Source organism: Schistocerca cancellata, chromosome 8 (genome assembly GCF_023864275.1).
Source record: "Schistocerca cancellata isolate TAMUIC-IGC-003103 chromosome 8, iqSchCanc2.1, whole genome shotgun sequence".
Lineage (NCBI taxonomy): Eukaryota > Metazoa > Arthropoda > Insecta > Orthoptera > Acrididae > Schistocerca > Schistocerca cancellata.
In genome coordinates, this window is record NC_064633.1 from 196,434,149 (window position 1) to 196,451,267 (window position 17,119).

General features: G+C 45.8%; 1 long non-coding RNA gene across 1 annotated transcript in view; it reads left to right on the forward strand.

The window, feature by feature from the left end:
* The first annotated feature begins 734 nt into the window (after positions 1-734).
* Positions 735-17,119, forward strand: part of LOC126094771 (uncharacterized) — a 72,972-nt gene continuing 56,587 nt past the window's right edge. Inside the window, exon 1 of the long non-coding RNA XR_007521876.1 lies at positions 735-847. This is a non-coding gene — a long non-coding RNA (uncharacterized LOC126094771). The remainder of the gene's footprint in view (positions 848-17,119) is intronic.

Here is a 17,119-nt window from a genome sequence, read left to right on the forward strand (position 1 = left end):
AGTACGCCGCTCTTCAGCCTACAGAATTTGTTTTAAAAAGATGAAGATAATAAAAAATAATAACAGTTGGCGATAAAATCGGTGACTTAAAGGTAAAAATGGCAGAAAATTCTGGAGCGTAAAATATAAAACACAGGGTTGATGAAGCTAATAAAACACACAGGAAGTAGAAAAACAATAGACAGACAATTAAAAAAACGCGGCGACAGTCTGGGTTCTGTTCGCAAGAGATATAAAAAGCACACCCAGCGACAGCATGATTTCTGTTCGCAACACTGTGGAAGGACGCACAACACTGAACACTCACTTAAACACTGCGCTAAAAGTTGGCACAAATACGACATACCACACCCGAGAGCAGGTGGGGGAAACTGGTCAGATGACGGGAAAAAGGGGGGGGAAGGAGAGGAAAAGTGAAGGGGGAGGGGGGAAGCCCACTCCCTGTGTATAACAGCTTTTACAAATCATGGACGAGTGGTCTGCACCAAGATTTTTATGCCTGCTAGCTAACGACGTACTGTTGAAGCTACTTGCAGAGTAATAACATGTCCGAAAGAACAGACACCACGCATTCGTATAAAGAATAATGAAGATTTGAGCATCTGCGAGGTGGTTATACATAAAAACGTCTTCCGTATCGTTCGTTCCCGGGCCACGAGGCGTAGGAAGTGGTTACGCGGCACTAGTTGCGTCGTCCTCTGGTAGGAGCGCTGCTGTAGCTTCCCTCGGTGCATCAAGAGCTTGTGGGGCGCAACGAGTGCATCACACGGGCATTTGCAGCCGCTCTGAGCAAGTCGTTCCCTCGCCAGCTGCACAATGTCGTCTCCGTGCTGCGATGTTTGCAAGGGTACGTACACATCTCTGTACACATAATGCTCATGCCTAAATTGCTGGCTCGTGCCTGTTTTTCTATTATCAGTTTATACATTTCGAACATTTAGCGGGACTGACTGTTTTTATCTCACCCACCGTTTACTGCAAGCAGACGCAATCATTTATTTTCAGCAGGAGCTGTCTATTATGAATCATCAACGCCACTTACAAACCGTTATATCTTTTGTTTTTTTCTGTATCTTAAGCCATCTGTAACTCTTTTACATGCGAACCTTTGATATTCCTTGAGCGCAGAACTGTTATTGTTCGAAATCTGTTTGATCATTTCTGTGATTAATGAATTTTTATTTATATACTTTCACATTTCTTGATGTCATTGTTGCACGTATATGATGACAATCAAACGTGAGACAAGAAATAGCTTTTGTCCTCCATTTTCACATTTCATTGGTTGTCTATATTTTTGCCGTTTACTTTATCCAGTTTTTCATTAAAATCATTGTGGCACATTGTCAGTGACAATTCACTGCAAAGCGCTGATTAGGACGTTATATAAACGGTTGTTGTAACTTGAACTAAAATAACGTGGGAAGGCTGTGTCGTTAAAACCCGTTATCTTTACCATAAGAACTAACTCGAGATACAGTTTTAGTCTGTGTGGACAGAAAGGGCAAGTATATAACTCTTTTCTTTCCTTAAAGGGAGGAGAGGGTTGATGTGACATTGATATTCAGTCAAGTAGCTTCTTCGTAATGTTATTAGCCAAAAGTCTTACTAAAAAAAACCGGTACAACAATGAGTTCGACCCATACATCGAAAATTTAATGAAAATTCAAAACCATAAGTAGATGAAACACGTAGGTTGTCTAACCATTCAGCAATCATGCTCTAATACTGGCTATATGTCATCAATATTCTGACCCTCTGACGTGCTGTTTGCCTAAGACAGGATTTTCTTTTTTCCGCGAGTCATGTGCCACCTGTAGTTCCTACTTGCGATAACTTTTATTTTTCTTTATTCATAATCTAACTCACACGTTGCTATTTCTATTCTCAACTGGAGTCCGAAGTAATTTAACAAGCAATAATACAAGAGTGAGCAATGCGCGAGACTCTCCACCTTCAAATCAACACTTACTACGATTAAGAAAGGCCGCAGTGACACATGGAAAGCTACACATTCTGTAGAGGTTCAGTATAAACTTTCGTCGTTCAGTTAACATAGGTCTGTGCGTGTTTTTCCACCGCCGCCTTGTGTGTCGGCAACGCACCGGCGGAGTGTTTATTGATTTCCTCCCACGCAAAACTGACCTAGCTCACCGCTGCCACGTGTCTTGGGAGAGGACTGCATAAAATATGTATTTACTGCTGAGCAATAAACGTAGTTATACGACGCCTATCGATTTCCATCTTCCCATGGTACATGCTCCAATCGCCTCTGGTAAACCGCTTCGCCGAAGGTGTTTGAATGAAACATAGAAACATTACAGTGTATACGCTAATTGATAGTGAAAACTAACTCGGCTGAAAGTATACGATAACAACAGCAAAATCGTTCCACTAAACGAGACACTAGCAAGATTGCTGTGAGTATGTGGCGACGAACCGCATCTGACTTCGACGTGGAATACTGGCCCAGGCAGTACAAATGTATCTGAAATGTAAACTTCTCGATTAAGTCCACATCTTCTTCTTCTCTTCTTCAGTAGCGCTACAGCACTTGGTGAGCTTAGGCTTCTTCAACAATCTTCCTCCACACTTCTCGTCCGCAGCTCGTGGTCGTGCGGTAGCGTTCTCCCTTCCCATGCCCGGGTTCGATTCCCGGCGGGGTCAGGGATTTTCTCTGCCTCGTGATGACTGGGTGTTGTGTGCTGTCCTTACGTTAGTTAGGTTTAAGTAGTTCTAAGTTCTAGGGGACTGATGACCATAGATGTTAAGTCCCATAGTGCTCAGAGTCATTTGAACCATTTTGAGCACTTCTCGGTTATTTGCTGCTCTTTTCCACCCCCAGACTCCCATACTGGTGATATCCATTATTACCTCGTCGATCCATCTTCTTCTAGCTCTCCCTTTTCGCCTAGCTGAATGGATCTCACCTTTGATCATTTTCTTTGGAATTCTATCCTCTGCCATTCTCTCCAAGTGTAGTAGCCATCGTATTCGCTGTGATTTCACAAGTTTTACTATGTCCCTGCGTTGTATTAACTCTTTTAATTCGGCATTGTAGCGTATTCTCCAGCCTTCTTCCTCACTTATTGGCCCATAGATTTTGCGTAGTATTTTCCGCTCAATGGTTCTCAGTGCATTTTTATCGTGTTCTGTCAACGTCCATACCTCTGACAAGTATGTGATAACTGGGCGGACTAGGGAATTATATTTTCGCAGTTTTGTTTTTTCTTGTAACAAGGCTATCTTTGAAAAGCTGAATATTTGCAAAGTAAGCTCTGTTTCCTGCTTGTATTTTTTCCCTTATAGCCTTTCCAATACTGTTATTACTTGTTATTAGAGCTCCCAACTACACTACTGGCCATTAAACTTGCTACACCAAAGAGAAATGCAGATGATAAATGGGTATTCATTGGACAAATATATTATACTAGAACTGACATGTGATTACATTTTCACGCAGTTTTCCTGCATAGATCCTGATGAATCAGTACCCAGAACAACCACCTCTGGCCGTAACAACGGCCTTCATATGCCTGGGCATTGAGTCAAACAGAGCTTGGATGGCGTGTACAGGTACAGCTGCCCATGCAGCTTCAACACGATACCACAGTTCATCAAGAGTGGTGACTGGCGTATTGTGACGAGCCAGTTGCTCGGCCGCCATTGACCAGACGTTTTCAATTGGTGAGAGATCTGGAGAATGTGCTGGTCAGGGCAGCAGTCGAACATTTTCTGTATCCAGAAAGGACCATACAGGACCTGCAACATGCGGTCGTGCAATATCCTGCTGAAATGTAGGGTTTCGCAGGGATCGAATGAAAGGTAGAGCCACAGGTCGTAACACATCTGAAATGTAGCGTCCACTGTTCAAAGTGCCGTCAGTGCGAACAAGAGGTGAGAGAGACGTGTAACCAATGGCACCCCGTACCATTACGCCGGGTGATACGCCAGTATGGCGATGACGAATACACGCTTCCAATGTGCGTTCACCGCGATGTCGCCAAACACGGATGCGACCATCATGATGTTGTAAACATAACCTGGATTCATCCGAAAAAATGACGTTTTGCCATTCGTGCAACCAGGTTCGTCGCCGAGTACACCATCGCAGGCGCTCCTGTCTGTGATGCAGCGTCAAGGGTCTCCGAGCTGGCAGTCCATGCTGCTGCAAACGTCGTCGAACTGTTCGTGCACCTTTATCAAAGTCGGAAACGTGATGGTACGCATTTCTCCTCGTTACACTAGGCATCACAACAACGTTTCACCAGGCAACGCCGGTCAGCTGCTGCTTGTGTCTGAGAAATCGGTTGCATACGTTCCTCATGTCAGCACGTTGTAGTGGTCGCCACCGGCGCCAACCTTGTGTGAATGCTCTGAGAAGCTAATCATTTGCATATCACAGCATCTTCTTCCTGTCGGTTAAATTTCGCGTCTGTAGCACGTCATCTTCGTGGTGTAGCAATTGTAATGGCCAGTAGTGTAGTTAAAAGTGGACACTCCTTTGAAGCATTTCCCATTGATGTTTAGGTTTTTAGGGGTTCTTCTGGCCACAGATTGTGACATTACCATTGTATTTTGTTTTGTTTTCATTTACTATGAGGCCAATTTTTAAGGTTTCTGTTTCCATTGCCCGGTATATTTCTAGGAGTGTATTGGTATTTCTTCCTACTATAGCAATGTCATCAGCGTAGGCACGACCTGCGGTCGTCGCACAGTGGCGCTGGCAGCAGTCCACATACGCAGAGGTGTGTTGGTTCATGTCAAAATACGGTGCAGCGATGAAAGTCCACTGGATCTGACGGGATACCAATTCGATTCTACACAGAGTACGCGAAAGAACTTGCACCCCTTCTAACAGCCGTGTACCGCAAGTCTGTAGAGGAACGGAAGGTTCCAAATGATTGGAAAAGAGCACAGGTTGTCCCAGTCTTCAAGAAGGGTCGTCGAGCAGATGCACAAAACTACAGGTCTATATCTCTGACGTCGATCTGTTGTAGAATTTTAGAACATGTTTTTTGCTCGAGTATCATGTCGTTTTTGGAAACTCAGAATCTACTATGTAGGAATCAACATGGATTCCTGAAACAGCGATCGTGTGAGACCCAACTCGCTTTATTTGTTCATGAGACCCAGAAAATATTAGATACAGGCTCCCAGGTAGATGCTATTTTTCGTGACTTCCGGAAGGCGTTCGATACAGTTCCGCACTGTCGCCTGATAAACAAAGTAAGAGCCTACGGAATATCAGACCAGCTGTGTGGCTGGATTGAAGAGTTTTTAGCAAACAGAACACAGCACATCAACGGAGAGACGTCTACAGACGTTAAAGTAACCTCTGGCGTGCCACAGGGGAGTGTTATGGGACCATCGCTTTTCACAATATATATAAATGACCTAGTAGATAGTGTCGGAAGTTCCATGCGGCTTGTCGCGGATGATGCTGTAGTATACAGAGAAGTTGCAGCATTAGAAAATTGCAGCGAAATGCAGGAAGATCTGCAGCGGATAGGCACTTGGTGCAGGGAGTGGCAACTGACCCTTAACATAGACAAATGTAATGTATTGCGAATACATAGAAAGAAGGATCCTTTATTGTATGATTATATGATAGCGGAACAAACACTGGTAGCAGTTACTTCTGTAAAATATCTGGGAGTATGCGTGCGGAACGATTTGAAGTGGAATGATCATATAAAATTAATTGTTGGTAAGGCAGGTGCCTGGCTGAGATTCATTGGGAGAGTCCTTAGAAAATGTAGTCCATCAACAAAGGAGGTGGCTTGCAAAACACTCGTTCGACCTATACTTGAGTATTGCTCATCAGTGTGGGATCCGTACCAGATCGGGTTGACGGAGGAGATAGAGAAGATCCAAAGGAGAGCGGCGCGTTTCGTCACAGGGTTATTTGGTAACCGTGATAGCGTTACGGAGATGTTTAACAAACTCAAGTGGCAGACTCTGCAAGAGAGGCGCTCTGCATCGCGGTGTAGCTTGCTCGCCAGGTTTCGAGAGGGTGCGTTTCTGGATGAGATATCGAATATATTGCTTCCCCCCTACTTATACCTCCCGAGGAGATCACGAATGTAAAATTAGAGAGATTAGAGCGCGCACAGAGGCTTTCAGACAGTCGTTCTTCCCGCGAACCATACGCGACTGAAACAGGAAAGGTAGGTAATGACAGTGGCACGTAAAGTGCCCTTCGCCACACACCGTTGGGTGGCTTGCGGAGTATAAATGTAGATGTAGATGTAGAAGTGATGGATGACGTTATGAGGGGTAGAATACTAGGGCGACAGAATGCTGGTCAAACACAGCAGGTCCTAGCACGGGCCCTCCGTGTGCCACTAAGTGTGATCTCAAGATTATGGCAACGATTCCAGCAGACAGGAAACGTGTCCAGGCGCTACAGTACGGGACGTCCACAGTGTACAACACCACAAAAAGACCGATATCTCACCATCAATGGCTGCAGACGGCCACGGAGTACTGCAGGTAGCCTCGCTCAGGACCTTACCGCAGCCACTGGAAATGTTGTCTCCAGACACACAGTCTACAGACACGGTTTATTCGCCCAGAGACCTGCAAGGTGCATACCACTGACCCCTGGTCACAGGATAGCCCGTAAAGCCTGGTGTCAAGAACACAGTACATGGTCATTGGAACAGTGGTCCCAGGTTATGGTGATGGACGAGTCCAGGTATAGTCCGAACAGTGATTCTCGCCAGGTTTTCATCTGGCGTGAACCAGGAACCAGATTCCAACCCCTTAATGTCCTTGAGTCCGCCCCGATAGCTGAATGGTCCGGCTAGGTCGGGGATTTTTCTCCGCTCAGGGACTGGGTGTTGTGTTGTCTTCATTATTATCTTATTCCCATGCCGGCACGGTAACTCAGCGTGTTCGGTCAGAGGGTTAGCTGCCCTCTGTAATAAAAAAACTGAGTTAATGTATCGACAACGAACTGTAATGGGTGTCTTGCGACGTTCGCCCCGATCAGGTACAACGAACAAAATGAGATTAAAAAAAAAAAGAAAGATGGTCAGCGTGACGGACTGCCGTCCTAAGGGGCGCGGGTTCGATTCCCGGCTGGGTCGGGGATTTTTCTCCGCTCACGGACTGGGTGTTGTTTTGTCTTCATCATTATTTTATTCCCATCCGGCGCGCAGGTCGCACAATGTGGCGCCGAATGTAATAAGACCTGCACCAAGGTGGCTGGACCTGCCCCGTAAGGGGCCTCCCAGCCAATGACGCCAAACGCTCATTTCCATGTACGTACACCCCTGCATGTCCTTGACAGAGGAACTGTAACAAGTCAAGTGTATTGGGACATCTTTTTGCACCAGTATATCCACCTGTCCAGGGGGGCAGTGGGTCTCGCCTTCCTCCTGATGGATGATAACAGACGGCCCCACCGAGCTGCCATCGTCGAGGAGTACCTCGAAACAGAAGATATCAGGCGAATGGAGTGGCCTGCCTGTTCTCCAGACCTAAACCCCATCGAGCACGTCTGGGATGCTCTCAGTCTAAGTATCGCTGCACGTCTTCAAACCCCTAGGACACTTCAGGAGCTCTGACAGGCACTGGTGCAAGAATGGGAGACTATACCCCAGCAGCTGCTCGACCACCTGATGCAGAGTATACCAACCAGTTGTGCGGCCCATGTACGTGTGCATGGTGATCATATCCCATATAGATGTCGGGGTACATGCGCAGGAAACAGTGGCGTTTTGTAGCACATGTGTTTCGGGACAGTTTTCTCAACTTATCACCAATACCGTGGACTTACAGATGTGTGCCGTGTTTGTTCCCTGTGTGCCTATGCTATTAGCGCTAGTTTTGTGTAGTGCCACGTTGTGTGGCACCACATTCCGCAATTATCCTTAATTTATGAGCATGAGTGTATTATCCCGCAGAATGTTATTCTAGGTAGTCTATTTTCTGTCATTCTTTATACCCTGGCCGTCTGTCAAGACCCTGAATAACAACCTGACCTCTGAGAGACGTGAAGGAAGATAGTCAGCGAGGTTCTGGAAGGTACTGACAGGGACTGGAGCCTTGCCGACTCCAGTGCTGTGGTCAGTTACGCTACGTTTCTTTAAGGATCCATGGTGTGAGTTGATCCTACAGATTCTCGATTGAGTTTAAATGTGGGAACTTTCGTGGCTAGGAGAGTGCAGTAAACTCATCCTGGCGCACGTAAACTGAGAGCTGTGTGACAAGTTGCATGGTCCTGCTGGTAAGTACCATCCTACCGAGGAAAAACACATGGCATGCTGGGGTGGACATGGTTCCCAAGGATAGGCATGAAGTATGCTGCCCCAGAGTGCCTTCCAAACTGACGATATCACACAGGGAATGCCCACTGCCTGGACCCTTCCCTCGATTGTTGCAGGTTGTTTGCTTTCAGACGTTTCACGCTAAACACGCCAACAGCTTCTGTCCAATAGAGCATAAAACGTGAGTCATCTGGAAACGCCACCTGTCGCTATTCAGTGGACGTGCAGTTGAGGCTGGTACAGTATATTGCAGCCTTCGTCGTCGATGAAAATCAGTTGGCAAGGGTGCACAACCAAGGCGCCAAGGGCGGGGGGGGGGGGGGGGGGGATGGGGCTTTTTGCCCTCCACCCTCCCACCTCCCAACGCGAGAGTCGAAACTAAATTAAAATCAAATGGTAATTTTTGTAATCTGCGCCAAAGTTGAGCACGCGAACTTAGTCAGTGGATTTAGTGATTAGTTCAGTATGCCCCAAGCAACCTTACTTTGTATGCCCGAGAGAAGTGTTCTACCTGTGCCAGTGACTTGTGGTTCCCCTCCTGTTTGAATCGCGGACGCCAAAATATAATCAGGGCTTACCAATCTTCCACAGCAGCACACGATTCGCGTTTCCCTTAAGCCAGTATTACAATACCAGATTTCTTTGTCAAAGATTTGATCAAATATTCGTCAAATATATTTGACAAAGATTTTTGACGTGGCGCTAAAGAGGGGAATAACTGTCATCATATTTTTCGTCAAAATTAAAGATGGCTGACAACAACAACTTATTAACCGCAGCAGTTGCATGTACCTCAACTGCACTGTGTGCACATGCGGAAGAGAAGCGGGGGAAAGAAAGGAAACGTACCTGTTAAACTTGTTACGTGAGGTTATAGTGGAGGACGTCAAGCCGCACATCCATTACTTAAGAATGGATGAGCATACCTTTCAGTATGTGCTCAGTGAAGTGTATCCTCATATCACAAAGCACAACACTCTCTTAAGAACTGCTATATCTGCAGAAGACAGGCTCACTGCAACACTCCGATTTCTTGCTACAGGAGAGAGTTAGGTTAGGTTAGGTCTCCAATCTTCTTAATCTATTTTTGTATTCAGGGTGCCTCACGTTGTAAAGCGCCTCATCAGTTTCATACATCTAATTTTGTAGTTGTCGCTACACACCAATTGTATTTACTGGCAGTGTTTATAAAAACACTACCGATGACAGAACGCTGCAGCGATGCTAGCGCTCCACGTGGTAACATCTCACATTGCAGTGAACAGAAGACAAGCGACTTCTTTGATCAAATCTACAGCGGGGCCCTATATTTGATCAAATTTATTTGACGACACACGAGATTTGACAAACTTCCCTGTTACATCATCAAATTTCTTTGACAAAGATATGTTGTTGTTGTTGTTGTCTTCAGTCCTGAGACTGGTTTGATGCAGCTCTCCATGCTACTCTATCCTGTGCAAGCTTCTTCATCTCCCAGTACCTACTGCAACCTACATCCTTCTGAATCTGCTTAGTGTATTCATCTCTTGGTCTCCCCCTGCGATTTTTACCCTCCACGCTGCCTTCCAATACTAAATTGGTGATCCCTTGATGCCTCAGAACATGTCCTACCAACCGATCCCTTCTTCTGGTCAAGTTGTGCCACAAACTTCTCTTCTCCCCAATCCTATTCAATACCTCCTCATTAGTTATGTGATCTACCCATCTAATCTTCAGCATTCTTCTGTAGCACCACATTTCAAAAGCTTCTATTCTCTTCTTGTCCAAACTATTTACTGTCCATGTTTCACTTCCATACATGGCTACACTCCATACAAATACTTTCAGAAATGACTTCCTGACACTTAAATCTATACTAGATGTTAACAAATTTCTCTTCTTCAGAAACGCTTTTCTTGCCATTGCCAGTCTACATTTTATATCCTCTCTACTTCGACCATCATCAGTTATTTTGCTCCCCAAATAGCAAAACTCCTTTACTACTTTAAGCGTCTCATTCCCTAATCTAATTCCCGCAGCAACACCCTACTTATTTCGACTACATTCCATTATCCTCGTTTTGCTTTTGTTGATGTTCATCTTATATCCTCCCTTCAAGACACTATCCATTCCGTTCAACTGCTCTTCCAAGTCCTTTGCTGTCTCTGACAGAATTACAATGTCATCGGCGAACCTCAAAGTTTTTATTTCTTCTCCATGGATTTTAATACCTACTCCAAATTTTTCTTTTGTTTCCTTTACTGCTTGCTCAATATACAGATTGAATAACATTGGGGAGAGGCTACAACCCTGTCTCACTCCCTTCCCAACCGCTGCTTCCCTCTCATGCCCCTCGACTCTTATAACTGCCATCTGGCTTCTGTACAAATTGTAAATAGCCTTTTGCTCCCTGTATTTTACCCCTGCCACCTTTAGAATTTGAAAGAGAGTATTCCAGTCAACATTGTCAAAAGCTTTCTCTAAGTCTACAAATGCTAGAAACGTAGGTTTGCCTTTCCTTAATCTTTCTTCTAAGGTAAGTCGTAAGGTCAGTATTGCCTCACGTGTTCCAGTATTTCTACGGAATCCAAACTGATCTTCACCGAGGTCGGCTTCTACTAGTTTTTCCATTCGTCTGTAAAGAATTCGTGTTAGTATTTTGCAGCTGTGGCTTATTAAACTGATTGTTCGGTAATTTTCACATATGTCAACACCTGCTTTCTTTGGGATTGGAATTATTACATTCTTCTTGAAGTCTGAGGGTATTTCGCCTGTTTCATACATCTTGCTCACCAGATGGTAGAGTTTTGTCAGGACTGGCTCTCCCAAGGCCATCAGTAGTTCTACTGGAATGTTGTCTACTCCGGGGGCCTTGTTTCGACTCAGGTCTTTCAGTGCTCTGTCAAACTCTTCACGCAGTATCGTATCTCCCATTTCATCTTCATCTACATCCTCTTCCATTTCCATAATATTGTCCTCAAGTACATCGCCCTTGTATAGACCCTCTATATACTCCTTCCACCTTTCTGCTTTCCCTTCTTTGCTTAGAACTGGGTTTCCATCTGAGCTCTTGATGTTCATACAAGTGGTTCTCTTATCTCCAAAGGTCTCTTTAATTTTCCTGTAGGCAGTATCTATCTTACCCCTAGTGAGATAAGCCTCTACATCCTTACATTTGTCCTCTAGCCATCCCTGCTTAGCCATTCTGCACTTCCTGTCGATCTCATTTTTGAGACGTTTGTATTCCTTTTTGCCTGCTTCATTTACTGCATTTTTATATTTTCTCCTTTCATCAATTAAATTCAATATTTCTTCTGTTACCCAAGGATTTCTACTAGCCCTCGTCTTTTTACCTACTTGATCCTCTGCTGCCTTCACTACTTCATCCCTCAAAGCTACCCATTCTTCTTCTACTGTATTTCTTTCCCCCATTCCTGTCAATTGTTCCCTTATGCTCTCCCTGAAACTCTGTACAACCTCTGGTTCTTTCAGTTTATCCAGGTCCCATCTCCTTAAATTCCCACCTTTTTGCAGTTTCTTCAGTTTTAATCTACAGGTCATAACCAATAGATTGTGGTCAGAGTCCACATCTGCCCCTGGAAATGTCTTACAATTTAAAACCTGGTTCCTAAATCTCTGTCTTACCATTATATAATCTATCTGATACCTTTTAGTATCTCCAGGGTTCTTCCATGTATACAACCTTCTATCATGATTTTACCATCTTGTCTTTGCTACTACTATTAGACTGCTTGCCCACAAATCAGGAGCATATACAAACAGTTTGCTGTGTATTAACAACTCAGAAAAAGGTTGTGAATTCTACACATTTCTAGAAATTAAAACTTTTTTGTCTAAAATAAAACACTTTTTTGCAGTTGTTTGGAATTTTTAAGTATCAAAACAGCTTAAAACAGTAACTTTTGAAGGTTTTTTTTTCCCTGGACTATCAAAGGGAGGACCCCTTGGGTCTTCTCTCTCTTCTAGGCAACCGCGCCCACCCACAAAACTTCATTAATCCGCTCCTGCGATGCGCCTGCTGCACAGGCCACACACAACAATGATCGCTCATCGGTCATTGAGGTTAGGCTGCTGGTAGCCCCTTGGTTCAACTGGGTGGTCAGTTGCTCAACGGTTGCACGCCTATTAGTCGATACACACCTCCGCAGCCGTCGTTCACCCTTGTCATCTACGGCATTGCTGATGCCCTGCGCCATTTTGCCATGCACGGTGTACTTTAACCACGGCAACGCGCGAACAGTTTACAAAGTTAGCCGTTTCAGAAATGCTCCCACCCTTGGCCCGGTAGCCAATGATCATGCAGTTTTGGACGTCAGATGAATCGCTCCGTTTTCGCATTGTTATGACGAATGCACTGTTTTCCGCGTCCCCCCCAATTCGCTTTATATACCTTCCACTCCCAGAGCTGGCAATTGTCGTTTGTGAATGGTTATTGCACGTTAATGTCTAACATAGGCGGCGTTCACATTGTTTAGCATTTCGACGATGTTACGGTGTTTGTACAGTTATCTTAATTCTTCATTTTTCTTTTCCGGGCATATTGTATATCACCTATGAGACTTTTGCTCGTTTAGCACCACCCAGGGGTCACGTGTAGGGTAATATAGGCTATACCTACGGAGGTGTGCAACAATCGACCCCCATGCCACTGGTTACCTGTACTGAGTCACATCCCTCCACCTCACTTAAGGCAGAAACAAGCTCTGCTGAGGGAGACCAAGAAAATCTCTGCATCACCCTCTCTACTACTGCACGAGGAATTCTGTCATCCGCCACAGCAACGATTGCGATCAAGAAGACCAGCAAGTGTTACTGCAGGAAACTCATCGCGGGTGGTTTTGATCTAAATGAAAGCTGGAAGCATGAATGGTCAACAAAAACATTGGGAACAAGAGCCCATCACCTTGATCGCACAAAAAAAAAGCCAAAAGGTTTTGACCTACTGATGAACCTTTGGTGCCGCCTCAACAGGTTGACTGGACATGGTTGTTGTAGGTACTTCAGGTACAAATGGGGCTGGATCAGTTCACCAATGTGTGAATGTAATCAAGAAGAGCGGACAATTGAACATTTAGTCCAACGCTGTCCACTTCATTCATATCCTGGAATTTCCGATGACTTGTTCACTCTCACACCCAGCTTAATTAACTGGTTGAAAAACACGGACTTTAAGGTTTAATCTTGTTGGTTGGTTGGTTGGTTTGAGGAAGGAGACCAGACAGCGTGGTCATCGGTCGCATCGGATTAGGGAAGGATTGGGAAGGAAGTCGGCCGTGCCCTTTCAGAGGAACCATCCCGGCATTTGCCTGGAGTTTAATCTTGTCTAATATCATATATGTATTGTATAAAATCATTTGCCTTATATCAACTATATATTGTATAAAATCACCATACTATTAAATAAATAAATAAATTGTTCTTTTCCGTCCATTCCATGTTATTTTCATTACAAACAGGTCTAGAATTTTTCCTTTGTGTTTTTCTTTCGTATATTAAGTTTTTATTCATCTTCGTTCTAAATATTAACACTCCACATCTGTGTAACTTTGTATGTATGTATTGAACTGGGGACCTAGAAACGATGGAGAGGCTTCGTCCACGCCGTAGCCCTCAGTAGTACTCAACCCCACAACGGGCCACAGCAGTCCACGCACCCCACCGCCGCCCCACGCCGAACCTACAGTTATTGTGCGGGAACGTCATATTCCAGACAAGTGTAACCCCAATGTTTGCGTGGTAGAGTACATTTGCTGGCCACCGTAAATGCAACACCCTGAAGGAAGCATCCGAATCAAGTGAAATTTACACCGTGAGTTTGCAGCGATGAGATATGCAACTGATTAGAATTTCAGCGCAGATGCACATCACGAGCGCCTGTGGCGCCACCTCATAGCGCCATTTAAGGCTTGGCGATTTCGACGAGTGTACGTTCGGCACGTGTGTTTACCTTGTGGTTGTTTCACAAGACGATCACTTATGCCTCGTAGACAACAGCGAACATCTTTTGATCAAGTATCCGAGTTCGACAGAGGAAGGATAGTGGCTTACCGAGATTGTGGATTATCATACAGAGAAATCGCTTGTCGTGTTGGACGAAACCAAACAACTGTAATGCGGATATGTGACCGTTGGATGCAGGAGGGCACGACGGACCGACGTGATCGATCGCATTCACCTCGGTGCACCACTGCACGTGCTGATAGGCAAATTGTGCGCATGGCAGTGACGGATCGCTCAGTGACATCCCGAACCGTAGCACAGCACATTGCGTCTGTAACGCATCATCCAGTGTCTGCGCGTACCATTCGACGCCGTTTACAGCAGAGTGGTCTGTCCGCAAGACGTCCATTGCTTCGTCTACCATTGACGCAGAACCACAGACGTCTCCGTCGCCAATGGTGTGATGACAGACGGATGTGGACGGCAGAATGAAATGACGTTGTCTTTACTGACGAGGCACGCTTCTGTCTGCAGCACCACGATGGTCGGATTCGAGTGTGGAGACACCGTGGAGAGAGGATGCTGGACAGCTGCATTATGCACCGCCACACTGGTCTTGCACCGGGTATTATGGTATGGGGCGGTATTGGATATTACTCTCGCACGCCTCTAGTACGCATTGCCGGTGCTTTAAATAGCCGGCGCTACATATCCGAGGTGCTGGAGCCAGTTGTCCTTCCTTACCTTCAGGGCTTGGCCACAGCCATATTTCAACAGGATAATGCGCGACCACACGTGGCACGCATTGTCAAAGGTTCTTCGTCAATAACCAGATTGAATTGCTTCCCTGGCCGGCTCGCTCTCCGGATCTTTCGCCGATAGAAAACATGTGGTCCATGGTTGCTCAACGAGTGACCCAGATTACATCCCCAGCTGCCACACCAGATGATCTTTGGCAACGTGTGGAAGCTGCTTGGGCTGCTGTACCCCAGGAACACATCCAACGTCTCTTTGACTCAATGCCGAGACGTGTGGCAGCGGTGATCTCCAACAATGGCGGCTACTCTGGCTACTGATTCTGGCAGGAACCACATGTCACAGACGTCTGTAAACGTAATCATTTGATACTTGGTCAACATGTTATCTACAAAATAAATTTTGTTGTGCTACCTCTTGTCTTTCTTGGTGTTGCATTTACGGTGGCCAGCAGTGTAATTATGGTCTTCGCGTAGGCGGAGACAGTGTTCGCCCAGCAATCGCCGACAGTGAGGCGGAGTAAGGGGAACCAGCCCGCATTCGCCGAAGCAGATGGAAAACCCCCTAAAAACCATCCACAGGCTGGCCGGTACACCGGACCTCGACACTAATCCGCCGGGCGGATTCGTGCCGGGGACCGGCACGCCTTCCCACTCGGGAAGCAGCGCGTTAAGACCGCACGGCTAGCCGGGTGGGCTCTGTATAGCATTACTGGTAAATAGTCGATTGATACGCGGACTTTGAAGTTAGTAATGAATCTTTTCTTTAGAATTTTGATGAAACTAAAATGTGTTTTGTTCGTGGTCCCTAGACAGGTAGGAGAAACTGAAAGCTTTAAGGTTTACACTGGATTGAGACAAGGGGACACCATTTCACCTATTTTAAAGAACATGGATAGAGAAGATGGATGGAGAATTTGAGAAGATGGATAGAGAATTTACTGAAACCAACTCACTAGGCATCCAACTGCTGGAGGTGAACATCACTAGACTCGTCTAGGCAGATGCGGTAGCATTAATAAGTAGTTACAGAACAGAGTTAAACGGAATAATACAAAACTATTACAAAATCGCTGAGAAAACAGGATTACGTGTTAATGAAGAAAAGACAGAATACCTGATCACAAGTAAGAAGATCAGAAGTGATGTGCCTTTGGCTGCAAATCGATTCACTTTCAAGACTGTTGACCGCTTTAAGTACTTAGAGGGTCTTTTTACTAACAATAGAACAAATATAGAAAGAGATTAGTTATGATACACCATGTACACTCCTGGAAATTGAAATAAGAACACCGTGAATTCATTGTCCCAGGAAGGGGAAACTTTATTGACACATTCCTGGGGTCAGATACATCACATGATCACACTGACAGAACCACAGGCACATAGACACAGGCAACAGAGCATGCACAATGTCGGCACTAGTACAGTGTATATCCACCTTTCGCAGCAATGCAGGCTGCTATTCTCCCATGGAGACGATCGTAGAGATGCTGGATGTAGTCCTGTGGAACGGCTTGCCATGCCATTTCCACCTGGCGCCACAGTTGGACCAGCGTTCGTGCTGGACGTGCAGACCGCGTGAGACGACGCTTCATCCAGTCCCAAACATGCTCAATGGGGGACATATCCGGAGATATTGCTGGCCAGGGTAGTTGACTTACACCTTCTAGAGCACGTTGGGTGGCACGGGATACATGCGGACGTGCATTGTCCTGTTGGAACAGCAAGTTCCCTTGCCGGTCTAGGAATGGTAGAACGATGGGTTCAATGACGGTTTGGATGTACCGTGCACTATTCAGTGTCCCCTCGACGATCACCAGTGGTGTACGGCCAGTGTAGAAGATCGCTCCCCACACCATGATGCCGGGTGTTGGCCCTGTGGTCCTCGGTCGTATGCAGTCCTGATTGTGGCGCTCACCTGCACGGCGCCAAACACGCATACGACCATCATTGGCACCAAGGCAGAAGCGACTCTCATCGCTGAAGACGACACGTCTCCATTCGTCCCTCCATTCACGCCTGTCGCGACACCACTGGACGCGGGCTGCACGATGTTGGGGCGTCAGCGGAAGACGGCCTAACGGTGTGCGGGACCGTAGCCCAGCTCCATGGAGACGGTTGCGAATGGTCCTCGCCGATACCCCA